At 34.3% G+C, this 13,830-nt stretch overlaps 3 long non-coding RNA genes and 1 pseudogene across 3 annotated transcripts; 2 read left to right on the top strand and 2 right to left on the bottom strand.

Annotated features, from left to right (window-relative positions):
- Position 1: 1 nt before the first annotated feature.
- On the bottom strand, positions 2-882 carry LOC149733184 (uncharacterized). Its single transcript, XR_016385388.1, has 2 exons — positions 604-882; positions 2-108 (listed from the first exon to the last, which is right to left on the bottom strand). It is a non-coding gene; the product is annotated as an uncharacterized LOC149733184 (long non-coding RNA).
- Positions 883-5,748: 4,866 nt separating this feature from the next.
- LOC149733183 (uncharacterized) lies at positions 5,749-8,030 on the top strand (annotated as a pseudogene).
- A 1,528-nt stretch (positions 8,031-9,558) lies between these two features.
- On the top strand, positions 9,559-11,391 carry LOC149733181 (uncharacterized). Its single transcript, XR_016385234.1, has 2 exons — positions 9,559-9,901; positions 9,955-11,391. It is a non-coding gene; the product is annotated as an uncharacterized LOC149733181 (long non-coding RNA).
- LOC149733182 (uncharacterized) lies at positions 9,621-10,736 on the bottom strand. The gene is made up of 2 exons (XR_016385233.1): positions 10,626-10,736; positions 9,621-10,468 (listed from the first exon to the last, which is right to left on the bottom strand). It is a non-coding gene; the product is annotated as an uncharacterized LOC149733182 (long non-coding RNA).
- Positions 11,392-13,830: the final 2,439 nt, after the last annotated feature.

Here is a 13,830-nt window from a genome sequence, read left to right as displayed (position 1 = left end):
TAGTTTTAAAATTATTGTATAAAACTTACCGAAATTTAGAAACCACTTCATGCTCCGACATGAAATCAATATAAACAAAATCTGCATGTTTATATATAGCCCACATATCTGAAATTACAAACATTTGGATGATTATCTGACAAAGCACAAACATGTATTACAATCAAACAAAGTTTTGTTGGATATGTTTCTGTACACTAAATAACCTTTCAAACTTGTTTTTCTACTTGGACATCTTATGAATACATTATAAACTTATACAGCTCTGACTAAACTCTTATATACCTTGCATTTCTTCGGGTAATTTATTATAAGAGTTGAATAACTGATCAAAATTTTTGTGTCTGACTGCTGGAATGAATTTTCGATTTCGGGCTTTGTCCGATCTTGGTGCGACAGCTGCATATCTACTAAAGCTACATTCTTTTGGTAGATTATAGCATGGAATAGCACCAACTTTCAATTTGTGTCTCTTTCCTTTTATCTCAATGTCTGATTTCCTAAAGTGTTTGTCACAAATTCCGACCCTAAGTATATTTGTATACATGTTAGTATTTATATTTTATGTAATTAATGTTCTAACACGTTTAAACACGCACTTACACTTCTTTATGAAGGAGTTCTTTGATATTATCCAACTTGGAATCTCTTATTGATAAAATAAAATTGGTCAAAGTTTCACGGTGAACCTTATCTTCTGCCGTTTTCGCGAACTCAGGCCGAAGAACCGAAAATAGGCTTGTAGACTGTACGCTGCAATTCTTGTCGTAATTCCACGAGCAACCAGGAACTGCACAATTTCTGGCCGGCATTTTTATCTTTAAAAAAATCTTACGACCGTAATAATCTAAATCAATAAGAATAATCACAGTCTATTTTTATTTTTATACAGATAAAATGACACAGCCGCAAACGTAACGCAAAACCCTTTCGTCATAGTATACAATTTCTAAATATTATCACTTACACTCTGGAACTTGGATAACTGCCATCGTTAAAACTCAGACGATAACTGCTTTTGTTATTATTTGGCAGCGTCGCCGTTGTCATCAGTAACTGTCACGTGGTTGCGATTTACATACCGTGACGAGAGACAATGGGTGAAAAAAGTTGGCCTACTCTAGTTTAGTATACTCTGGTATTAGTGTTAGGACTGTCACTACTAATAATGGAACATAGGTACAAGTACAACGCTAAATCACCGCGATTAAACTGGATTAATAATACTTAAGAGCAACATTAGCGTTGCGGTTAACAAAGGAAATCGAGATAATGGCGGTTCCGTAACGCTTGGTGATTTTGGAATGATACGGCATAGATATCGCATAACACAATGGAGGGGAATTAATAAACGTAACAGTGTTACATAACATAAAAGTCTAATTTAAATAATACATTTTAAATGTAAATTTAACGAGGCGCAACACATTTATGAAACTTGCTAGTGCGGTGCGAGGTTAACGACCTAATTTGTCTCTGTCCAATATTGGTCCTGATACATAACGTTTCCTTTTCTATTTTACTGATAGCGGGACTCGTATAATATATAGATAGATGCAATAAAACAGTTATGTACTCTGGTAAACGCTTCTCTACATTTTCAGGTGTGCTGGCATTGAATGAATGAAATTTATTTCGGCTCTTCGGTCACGATAACGAAGAACAAGGGAGTTGACAAAAAGCGAAAAGACGGGTAGTAACAGTTGTTAAAACACGCTTGTTGATAAAAAAGAAAAAAAATAATGTTTTGGATAAAAGGCATGACCGTTACACCCTACAGACGATACAATATTAAAATTAAATAAATAACATTTAATTAAACATATTAAAGTTCTAATTGGAAGAAAAATGTGCGCAAGGACACAACTCGTACAATGGGGGGAGTCAGCCTTAAAGAAGATTGATCCAAAGATTGGAACATGATGGAAACACAAAACCCCCAAAAAGAAATTCCACCAAAGTTTACAGTAAACAGTTTCGAGTGCAAACTTATATAGAATTTAGAAAAAAGTGCATTACATTAATATACATCACAGTATAAATAAACATTGGAATGAGAACTTTAAAAAAAGCAAATAAATAAAATAGTTATAAATAAGAAGCAAAAAGGAAAATGGGCAGCAAGTATAATGTCCAGTTAGTTGCAAATTGTTATGTTTGTTAAGTATAATGTCCGGTTAGTTGCAGATTGAGTTATGTTTATTTATTTCGAATATTAATCCTTGAGATGCCTGGAGCTCTAGTTCGTGAAGGGTTTCTCTTGATGTTGGTTTGAACCTGCAGTTTAGAGTACTTGTGGGCAGTAAATCTGTTTAGGGTATGCTTTAGGAGTTGAAAAGTTAGGAATACGATGGAAAAGATATATAAACAAGTATTGGAAAGAAGAGTGGACCAGCAGAATTGAATAAATAAAAAAATTAAGATATGAACAAAAATGAGTGACATGCAGAATGTGTGGTATAAAAGAATAGTAATGTGAGCTACGGAAACAGTAGCTTGTTGGACAGAGTTCCATCAGGGGAAATTAAACAAACAAAACACAAGTGTGCCAACGGCTTACGAAGTAATAGTACTCATGTCGATGTTGAACACTGAAATAATGTGCATCAAATTGTGTTGGCAGTAAGTGTAAGAGTGCTGTATCAATAAATTAAAAGACAGACCATGCAAAGTAGTGAAAGTCACAGACCATGCAAAAAAGAATAAAAAATGAGAATTATAGTGTTTCAAAGTGGGCAATTTAAAATAAATCAAAATATAAAAAATAGTGGTAAATTACATCGTAGTTATTAAAGGATGAAGGTGTGTGTTTGGCTTAAACGGTTTAAATAGGGTAATGTGGTAAGTGTATTAGTCAGTGTTTAAGTTAGTGTTTGTGTAAACATATGGTGTTTGACAGCACAGACAAATTTTTATTGGTAATGAGACCAAAAGTTTAGGACCAATATATCTCTCGGCACAATAGGGATGGAGAATTTGGCTTGACTTCTAGTTATTCGTGTAATGTGTGATGGTTTATGGAAGATGGAATGAAGCAGAGCTGTAGGTAGTTTATAACTGTTACATTTGTACATTAGAGTGAGAATTTCCAGTTTATACATTTCCTGAATTGTAAGAAGGCCATGTTGTCTCATGATTTTAGTTGTGTTAACCCGTTTGTGTAGATTAAAGATCATTCGAATAAATTTGTTGCAAAGTATTTGAAGTTTAGCAATTAATTGATTGTTTCCATTACACCAAGTGGTTATACAATATTTTATATGACTTAACATCATTGAATGGTAAAGTGTTAATAGGGATGGTTGGTTTATTAATGGTTTAATCTTTCGTACTATAGCCAAATTCGTTCGTAGTTTTTTAATTAGGTTTGTGATGTGATGTTTCCATGAAAGGTTTTCACTAATTGTAACGCCAAGAAATCAAAAAGAAGTTACCTGCTCAATTTTGTGATGGTTTATTTTGAATTCTATGTGGGTTTGCGAAAAATTTTTTTTCGCAGAGTTTGAAAAAAACATAAATTTAGTTTTATCAGTATTCAGAAATCGTTTATTAGAACATAGCCAATTTAAATTGTTTTTTTAGGTCATTATTAGCATGTTGAAGAATTTTTGTCTTTGTTTTACCTGATATAAAAATACTAGTGTCATCAGCAAACATTATGCATTTACTGTGGTTTAAGCAGTTTGGAAAATCATTTATATATATATCAGGAATAATAATAAAGGGCCGAGTATTGATCCTTGTGGGACTCCAAGATTTATAGTTTTTTGGTTGGAGGACAAGTCTGTTAAATTCTACTAATTGATTCCGGTCTAAAAGGTAACTACGGGTCCAATTTAATGCAGTCCCTCTGATATCATGAGACATCTTTTGTAACAGTATTTTATGGTCTTCTATAGTGTCGAATGCTTTTGACAGGTCTAAGAATAATCCTAGGACTGAATTTTAATTTTCTAGTTCACTAGTTATGATAGTATTTATTAACATGGAGTTTGCATGATCAGTGGAATGACCTATTCGGAAGCCGAATTGAGAATCATGGAGTATTTTAGATCGAACGAGGTAAGAACAAATTCGTACATACATTAGTTTTGCTAACACTTTGGAGAATACTGGTAGTGGGCTTATGGGTCTATAGTTGTTTATATCCTCGGGTTTACCTTTTTTAAATATTGGAATTATTTTTGAAATTTTAAAGGCTTTAAGAAAAGTTCCGGATTGTAATGGTAAATTAAAAACATGTGATAGTGCTATCAAAATGTTATCAGTAGTAGATTTAATGACTTTGCCTGGAATGCCATCCATGCCACTACTAGACTTTGGTTTTATTTCATGAATTAAATTTTTAATTTCAGTTGGTGTTGTTGGAAAGATGAACATAGAGGTTGGTGAGCGGGAATGAAGGAATTCTGTATGGTGACTGTCTGATTGTGGAATACTTTTGACTAATTCTGAGGCTATGGTTGAAAAATGTTTATTGAACCTATCTGGATTTCAACTGGATCACTTGTTTGTTTACCATCTATCATAAATGCTTTTGTGAACTGGGTTTTAATGTTTCCAAGCAAACCGTTGATAGTTTTCCAGGTTGCTTTCATGTTTTTTTCTGTTTATAGTTTTCTGTAATATTCTTTTTACTCTTTACTATACTACTCTGCATGATGATACTTGTTTCTTGCTAGTTTATATTCCGATTTACTTTGTGCTGTTTGCCTTAATATGTAATTTTTGTATAACTTTTGTTTAAGTTTTATTTAATTTTGATATATTACCTGGGCTAAAACTCCTTGAAGTAAGTTTGGTCTGATTTATGTGAATTCTCGTGTTTATTGCTTGAAAATAACTGGCAGGTGATCTGATATTGAGTTTGTTATACTTGCTGCTTTGATGTGTGAACTGTTAACTGTAGTCCAGATGTGATCTATTGCTGTTGCATTTGTGTCTGTGATTCTAGTTGGTCTATTTATAATTGACTGATAGCAGTGATCATGCATTATCTCAATAAAATCAGATATGTGTTGGTTGTTATCATTAAGCAAATCATAATTAAAGTCTCCTATAACAATACATTTAGAATTTCTAGTTTCTAATTTGTCCAGTGTTGAACAAAGGTGGTTTTGAAATTCAAGGTTAGATTTAAGATCTAATCCAGGTGACCTGTAGATTACTCCACAAAAAAAGGGAACTTGTCCGTGACGGGTCGTTGATAGGAACACAGGCAATTATAGTTATTGATGGATGATTGAGAGCGAGCAGGCAGGCTTAATCGTAGCAAGAAAAAGTAAACAAGTTCACCTGGTCGCAGAGCAGATTTTCAGAGCGAGAGAGAGAGCTTCTCTAGAGTGAGTAAGACAGACGGACTGGTTGCTCGTTCTTACTTTCAAATAACTCAAAGAGCCGAGAAGCGACGATAAACATGAGATCATTGGCCAATTAATACTATCTGCCATTTCCCCCCTTTTTTTGAGTGTTTCCCCGTATTGCGTAACCTAATACTTTTGTCTTTTTTTCGGAAACACTCGTCTAATTACCCACGCCTAAATTTGGTAATTGCCTGCCTTTTTGACTAATCAAGTGTTGCCAACTCCCCTTTTTTGTGTGTTTTTTGCGCTTTTTTGGCAACACTAATAATTACTTTTCCGCACATTTATTTATTACTGTATTTCGCAATTTACTTTGCCATTAAAAACATCCGACCGCTGCCAGGACGATACACGCGTACAAAACCCCACAAATCATAAAACATAATATTCAAACGAAAACCAAAACGTCATCGAACTGATTGAAGATGCCAAACGATCTGTGATCATACAGTTTGAAGGGAATGTCGAGCACATCAGTGTATCGACTTTCATGGAGTTGTTCAGCCCGGGCCGCCCACTGGAGCCTCTGGTAGACGATGTTAAAGGCGTCATAACGGAATCTTTTAAGGATGTCGCCCTCTTGGTCACCCTAAAAGAAGAAAGCAGCCACAAAATAAAAAAAATCGTCGATTTTTTTCAGGAAAAAATTGAAAAGTTCACATCTGAAAACGGAAATATAATGACAGTAACGGCACATCTCCCCACCCCACCTTTGGAAGTAGTAACACTACACCCAGTCCCATGCTTCGTGAAGGAAAGCAAAATAAAAAAACTGGTAGAAAAAAACAAATGGGGCAAAGTAAACAACATGAGTTTTGGGTTCCATAGAAATTTCAAAGACATAAAAAACGGATGGCTAAACCACTACTTCGAAAATCTAAATGTGAACAACCTCCCAAAGGTTGCAAAAATATGTGGGAAATGGGCGACGGTAACCCGGCCCGGCGAGTCACATCTGCCCCTATGCCGGTTTTGAAAGGAAAGAGGGCATGTCCAAAAAAAGGATTCTGCACCTACTGCAAAACCGAGGGCCACATAACCAAAAACTGCAGGTCGAAACCAACAAACCCAGAAAATAAAAAGGCACAACCATGGATTAAAATACAAACAAGAACAGCCAAAAGCCAACCAAAAGCCCAACCCAAACCAATACAATCGACAAACAAATTCTCAATTCTTCAAATAGAGCCAGAGCTAAACAGCATGGAACATTTTCCAAGTTTGGAGGAGGCAACAAGCCCAAAAGAAACAGAAAATATGGAAGAACAACAAACCCCCGGAAACAAAGAACACCAAAATCAAAAAAAAAGATCGAAAGAAACAACCAGAATAACATCCAGCACACCAGTCAAAACCCCCAAACCCCAAATTGAACCTGAACAATCAATCCTAAAGGGCAAAAACAATACACCATCACCCGCAAGCGAAGAAAATGAAAACTCCCCCTCCAGTCAATCCGAAACATCTGCATCCACACAATCCGACGAAGAAGATGTGGAAAGGAATATAAAAATTATAGAGACCTACCACCAAAACTTAGCAAATATGCCGACGCACTACTACTCCAATATATACGAGACGAGTATGGGGAATCACGAACCCCCGACAATCCGGAGGTCACCAGAAATGGATGAACTCGAGAAATTTAACACTACCTCGAAGAGGAGAAGAACAAAAGACCTATAACCAAAACTCACCCATAAATTCCCTTTCTCACATTCTCCCGACTCTTTTTTAAACGTTTTTAATGTCTTATGAGAGCGAGCAAGCGTTTTTTTTTTAAATAGGCACAATTAATATAAATGGATTAAAAAATAAAATAGATGCAATATCAAACTACGTGAATAACAAAAATATAACGATCCTCGGAATACAGGAAACTCGTATAACAAAACCAGATATGATAAAACAATTAGAAAACAAAACCGATTCAAAAATTTTCGCAAACTCCCCATACGATGGTGATGCAAGGAAAAAATCAACCACGAAATTATACAACCCTTTTGGATGCAAAAAATAAAACTTTTTGGTAACAACGAAGAGATACATATTTTTAATCTTTATTTGCAATCTGGATCATAATATTTTGGCTATAAAACATGCAGATTTTGTTTATATTGATTTCATGTCGGAGCATGAAGTGGCTTCTAAATTTCGGTAAGTTTTATGCAATAATTTTAAAACTAGATAAATATGAAACTGTTGTAATGTTGTTGTTTTTTATAGAATCTGCATTGACAGAAACATTGAAGTTTTTACTTCGTACACGTATGGATGGCCCATTGATTTGGATAATTTGATTGACCTTCCTAACCCAAAAGAAGATACGCTATTCTCTTTTAAGTATAAATAACTATTTTAAAAGCGCTGTGTTTTGTTTTAGGGTGGGTAAAGCTATTTAATTAAGTACAACATTTTTGGCAATTTAGGATATATGAAAAATATTCAGATGTGTAGAGGGGTTGACTCTATTGAAAAGCGAAATCATCCGATTTTACATTGGACAGGGAAAAAGATGAGTATGGAAACCATATCTCGTTCACCACATTGTCAGATATTTAGTGAGTTAATGTATTTGTTTCTTCAGTCCGCAAATTTAAAGCTTCAGTAAAGTGAAAGACGGCAGCTTTTTTATCTGAATTTTGTGGGTTGTTTCTTGTAAATCCTGCCCTAAGTTATGGAAAATGCAAATGTTTCTTCCAACACAATTCTTCACAGTAAATAATCAAGTGATGACAACTTCATGCCAATAAGCTGCAAGTGCATTGAACATGCTGGTAGTGAAATGATAAAATACTCAACATCATGGAGGTAAGTTGTGTACATGTGTAGTAAATAGATATAACAATCTAATTATGATTCCATGTTTTAGGGAATTTATAGTGGTGAGATGGATTCTTTAACACCATGGAAAAAAATGTTACTTTTATGAAGAGAAAGTAAGTTGTGCATAACAAACTAACATAATCTTTACTGGGATACTTTAAAGATACATCTTGCTTTTCCAATATAGGAATCAAAGAACCGCACGGTGCATCCGATGAAACTAAGTTTATAAGTTCATTTCTAAATCGACTTCCTGCTCTTTTAACTGTATAGCCTCCTATACTCAATTATGCCTTTTTCAGTATCACTCAACGTAATTGGGGTGTATGATCAACATTTGGAATCGTATCCTGAACAATTGTTTTAATGATTTTGAGAAGCTTCCACGCAGCTTGACAGTTGTCGCTTGGATTAGTGAAAAAACTGATAGCTTTGTTGCAAACTTCCGGATACATTTTTAATATTGCCGACTTGTTACTTGTTATTTTATATTTGTTATACCATGCTGATATTTGTGAAAACCCATACTGTGTGAACGATGCAGGAGGAATTTGTAAAGTATGTAAGATGGTAATATTTATAATTTTTGTTGGCTGTTGTTGTTTTTCTTCTTGTTTCTCAAACTCCGTAACAAGTAATTCTAAGGTTAATTTTTCATTCAATTGACAGGCCATATTAAATTACTACACAACTATTACAAAAAAATTATGTATATCAACAGATTACAATACAAAAATCAACTTAAATCTGATCAAAAATAGTGTTTGTTGAGGTTTCTAATAATACGCATCTACGTGGTGTTAAGATTAGGATGCATCTCAAAGTTGTGGCAAACAATGCTGCACTTTTACACACGCACCAAAGGCTATCTTGTTTTTTAAAGTTAAAGTCCAAATTTAAGGTGCACTCTCTTACTATGCCAAGTATTATCACTTACAATACGGGAACTGGATAACTGTCATTGTTGACACTCAGAGGATAACTGCTTTTGTTTTTATTTGGCAGCGTCGCCGTTGTCATCAGTAACTGTCACGTGGTTGCGATTTACATAACGTGACGAGAGACAATGGGTGAAAACGTAACAATGGGAGTTGGCCAACTCTTGTTTTATCCTGATAAGATTGTCATTTTAACGTCAGTGAATTTACGCCATCTAGTTAGCTTTATAATTGCTTTTCAGATTAGAAGATTACGACCGAAACAACAAATTTCAAAACATAATAATACCACAGCCATCACAAACTACATTTCACTGGCCAACAGAACAATTTCGGAGCATAGTACTTCAAGACAGAGACATAATACCAGCATTAACCTAGAATTTTGTAAAGCTTACTCTATCGCGGTGCAATTGACCACCACATGAACTCAGACATAAAATCAATTGAAAAAGGAAAGCTGCTTACTGAATCTAAAAGCACACAAGAATGCAGTGTTTCGTATTTGGATGCATGTGTATCTTTTAGCAGTTTAGTTCAAGCGGCAATGAAAAAAGGGTTACATTACAGCACTAAACTAAAAATTAAATCATCTGGAGAAATCGAAAACACAAGTTGCGAGTGTCCTGCAGGTCAAGGTCCCATTCAACATACAGGCATATATTGCAGCTATTCTATGCATGCTGGTTGAGTTTAGAGAGAAAGATGTGCTGGATTTGGACTCCTGTACTGGTTCGTTGCAAACATTTTAACAACCTAAACATAAACATCAGGGTAAGTGTCAAATTAATACATGTTTAACTAAATGTAAAAATAATTTTTCTTAGGTGGTCCTGTGGAGGCATCAAAACTTCCTGGTGTTTCCTCAACAGATGTGGACGATGACACCCGGTCAAGGGAATACAGAAATGCGGCAGATTACATCGACTTGGTTAGGACAAACATAATATCTTATTGTGGTGTATTAGCAAGCAAACGTCCATTACAATGAATTATCTGTATAAAAGAGCAGATTTAGAAGCAGCCCAGAAAGACCATGACCATTTTAGTATTTCATTTGTTAAATACTTTTGGTTGATGAACAGTTTAAGGTTATTAGATAGTAATAATATAATTAAGGATAGTTTAGTTAAGATGGTATATAATTTCGTAAGCAAGATACAGAAAAATTGGAAAAGATGACACGTATCCCAGGCGGAGTGTGTGTCTTTGGCACAGTGAAAGAAAATTTAGGCTCACATCTTCCCGATTTGGTGAGATAGTAAAAGCAACAGAGAAACGGGGTATGGAAAAGTTGTGCGAGTCCATGTTGGTATTGTGGGTATTTCTTCTCCTTCCCTTCTACATGAAAAACAATTTGAAAATGTTGCCCTAGACCTGTTTTCCAAAAAGTATAATGTTGTTGTTAAAAATGTGGTTTGCATATTGATCCAGATATACCTTACTTGGGTGCTAGTCCTGATGGAAAGTTAAATAAAAATCATATTTTAGAAGTGACCTAGGTAAAGATCTGGTAGTGGCCCCTGGAAGCTGCTTCCCATTTTTAGAGTTCACTGACAACGGTATTATTTTAAAACGGTTACATAAATACTACATCCAAATCGGATCCAATGTCCATACCTAGGTATAGATCTGGTAGTGGCCCCTGGAAGCTGCTTGCCATTTTTAGAGTTCACTGACAGCGGTTTTTATTTAAAACGGTCATAAATACTACATTCAAATCCAATCCCAACTGTATACATGTAAAGCAAAAGTTTGTTATTTTATAGTATATACTACGTTTAAAGACATGTTTGTGGAAACGATACATGCTGACTATGATTTTTATGAACAGATAGTTTTGCCAAAATTGCAACGTTTTTACAGTAAAATTTGGCGACCTTTTATAGCCAAAAAGTTGTCCCAAAAAGTCTTAATCCCATTGTTTGTTTTAAAAGGTTTCTATATATATTGTATTTTAATAAAAATATCTATGAATTGGTTTGTATATACCAATACCTCTCGCATGCTGTGATTTTCAACCTTCAAAAAAGTTCTTCGGTTAAATATGTTTTTCAGTTTCTCTTTCAACTTGGCAAATTTTGTTTTATTAAACACAACTGAAACAAAACATATTTGTAAAGATCTAAGTAGGTTACTATGATACAACTGACGTACGGAAGTTGCACAGCAGCAAATGAAAACTAATTTTAAGCCAAGAGGAATCAATTGATAAGGAAGAGGTACAGTTATAATAATTTTATATGTTTTTGCTAAATCTATAACTCCCTCAACATGAATTCGTTGAGAAGCTATTCTGCGATCTCTAACAACATCGTCAGGTCTTAACTGAAGATTTCCTCTCCACATAGTGGAGAATATTTACTTTTACAATTGCAAAAGTAAACAAATCTTGCACTAATATTCCTCGTACCAGCGTGAGCATAAGTGACAAGGTCTTTATTTTCTTGTATCGGAAAACATTTTAATAAAAGAAACATCACTATACAAAACAAGTTCATGCACAAAGTGCTGCATCCACAAAGTTAAAAGCACAAAATATAATTATAATCAACTATTTTAACTGGTCTACTTCGGTAGTACAAAGCTATTAAAATGTTCTGTTACATTTTGTAGTTTTAATACGCTTGTAACCAATCAATAATTGCAACTGAGAAAAACTAAATATCCAGAGTTTTGACAATTCATACTCAAGTAGTCAAAAACCAGTTAATACAATGAAATTATACAATGTATGTTTCATTGCTTTGAGAGTGATTTCCCGGAAATAACCTACAAAAATACTGCGCTTGCCAGCGACAATAGAATTTGTTATAAGCGCTGCCAAAACCAGCAGTAAATTTAAATTAAGCAGTAAATCAACACAAAATAAACAAAAATCACTTACATGTCTTTTTACAGGCATTTTCCGAAAAGGAGTTTTCCTTATCATGACGTCTATTTCTGTTGTACTTTGAACTTGAGCTATCTCGACTTGTTTCCTTATCATGACGTCTATTTCTGTTGTACTTTGAACTAGAGCTATCTCGACTTGTTTCTTTATCGTGACGTCTATTTCTGTTGTACTTTGAACTAGAGCTATCTCGACTTGTTTCTTTATCGTAACGTCTATATTTCTGTTGTACTTTGAACTTGAGCTATCTCGACTTGTTTCCTTATCGTGACGTCTATTTCTGTTGTACTTTGAACTAGAGCTATCTCGACTTGTTTCTTTATCGTGACGTCTATTTCTGTTGTACTTTGAACTAGAGCTATCTCGACTTGTTTCTTTATCGTGACGTCTATTTCTGTTGTACTCTGAACTTGAGCTTAAAGACCTATTTTAAAGGTGCTTACCACAACCTTGAAATATTTTAATTTAAAACTTTACTTCATAAAAAAATGATATAAAAAGCCGTTTTCACAATAACGAGGCTGTACATTAACGAGATTCTCGACGTACGGAAAATGAAACCCATGCGACTCGAAGATGACACTTTATTTAAAACAAAATAGTTTTTTATACTACTTGACACGTTATAATTAAAACCGATTCCAAACATCTTTATATTACTTGTAGTGTAATTGACAACAAAGTATCCAAGCACTTTACCATACATAGGTTAAATAAAAGTAACCGAACGCGCACTTGTACTGGCTGACACGTGTGTTATTCACATAATTGTTAAAATATTAAATTGGTGGTGTCACATAATTAGTAAAATATTAAACTGGTTGGTAGGGACAGGACGATCATATTGTCATGTGTGCCTTATTGTCAACCTGACATGGTATAATTACCACTTGTCAACACAAAATAAACCACTAATTTTCTTGCTAGTTTAGCTGTAAGCACTTTACCATACATAGGTTAAATAAAAGTAACCGAACGCGCACTTGTACTGGCTGACACGTGTGTTATTCACATAATTGTTAAAATATTAAATTGGTGGTGTCACATAATTAGTAAAATATTAAACTGGTTGGTAGGGACAGGACGATCATATTGTCATGTGTGCCTTATTGTCAACCTGACATGGTATAATTACCACTTGTCAACACAAAATAAACCACTAATTTTCTTGCTAGTTTAGCTGTATTGAAATGACCATAACTCATAATTTATTTTAAACTTTAAAAAGACTCTAGTGAGTATTAATGCCACATTCTGCCAATGCGAGGTTTATTACTTAGAATTTTTACGAGTACTTATGCTTGGAAAACAAGTTTCTACTGAGGGTTTTGTGAACTCAATGCATCTAAGATATGTACCAGTAATAGGTTACAAAACAAAGGTTAATTTCTGTATTTACTCCATTTTGCTAACTGACATTTGTTATGTCTGTGTTTTTAACATACTGTTTATTTTTCAATAACTATTATTTCTATTAAATGCCAGTAAATTAAAATATAGCAAGAATATTATTAGTCATGCAATCCTACAGACACCATGTCTACAAATTGCATAATGCGCAATTTTCCAGAATTAGTGACTGCTGGTATAGATAATGTGGAACTGAATGTCCATGCTGCTCTACCTTATAAGTAAAAACATTAATAGTTACACTACTGATCATTCAGGTTACATACCAATATTAACACAGGATGAAAATAAGACATTCTATCTTGACGATAATTGGTCTCGTGCGGCGTCAAACTGGTCAAAATATCCAACCGCACCACAAAGATATATTTTTTGAAGCAAACCGCAGTTGATGAATTTG

The sequence above is a fragment of the Ciona robusta genome, chromosome 7 (genome assembly GCF_009617815.1).
Source record: "Ciona robusta chromosome 7, ASM961781v2".
Classification (NCBI taxonomy): Eukaryota; Metazoa; Chordata; class Ascidiacea; order Phlebobranchia; family Cionidae; genus Ciona; species Ciona robusta.
This window is presented reverse-complemented; position numbering and strand designations above follow the sequence as displayed.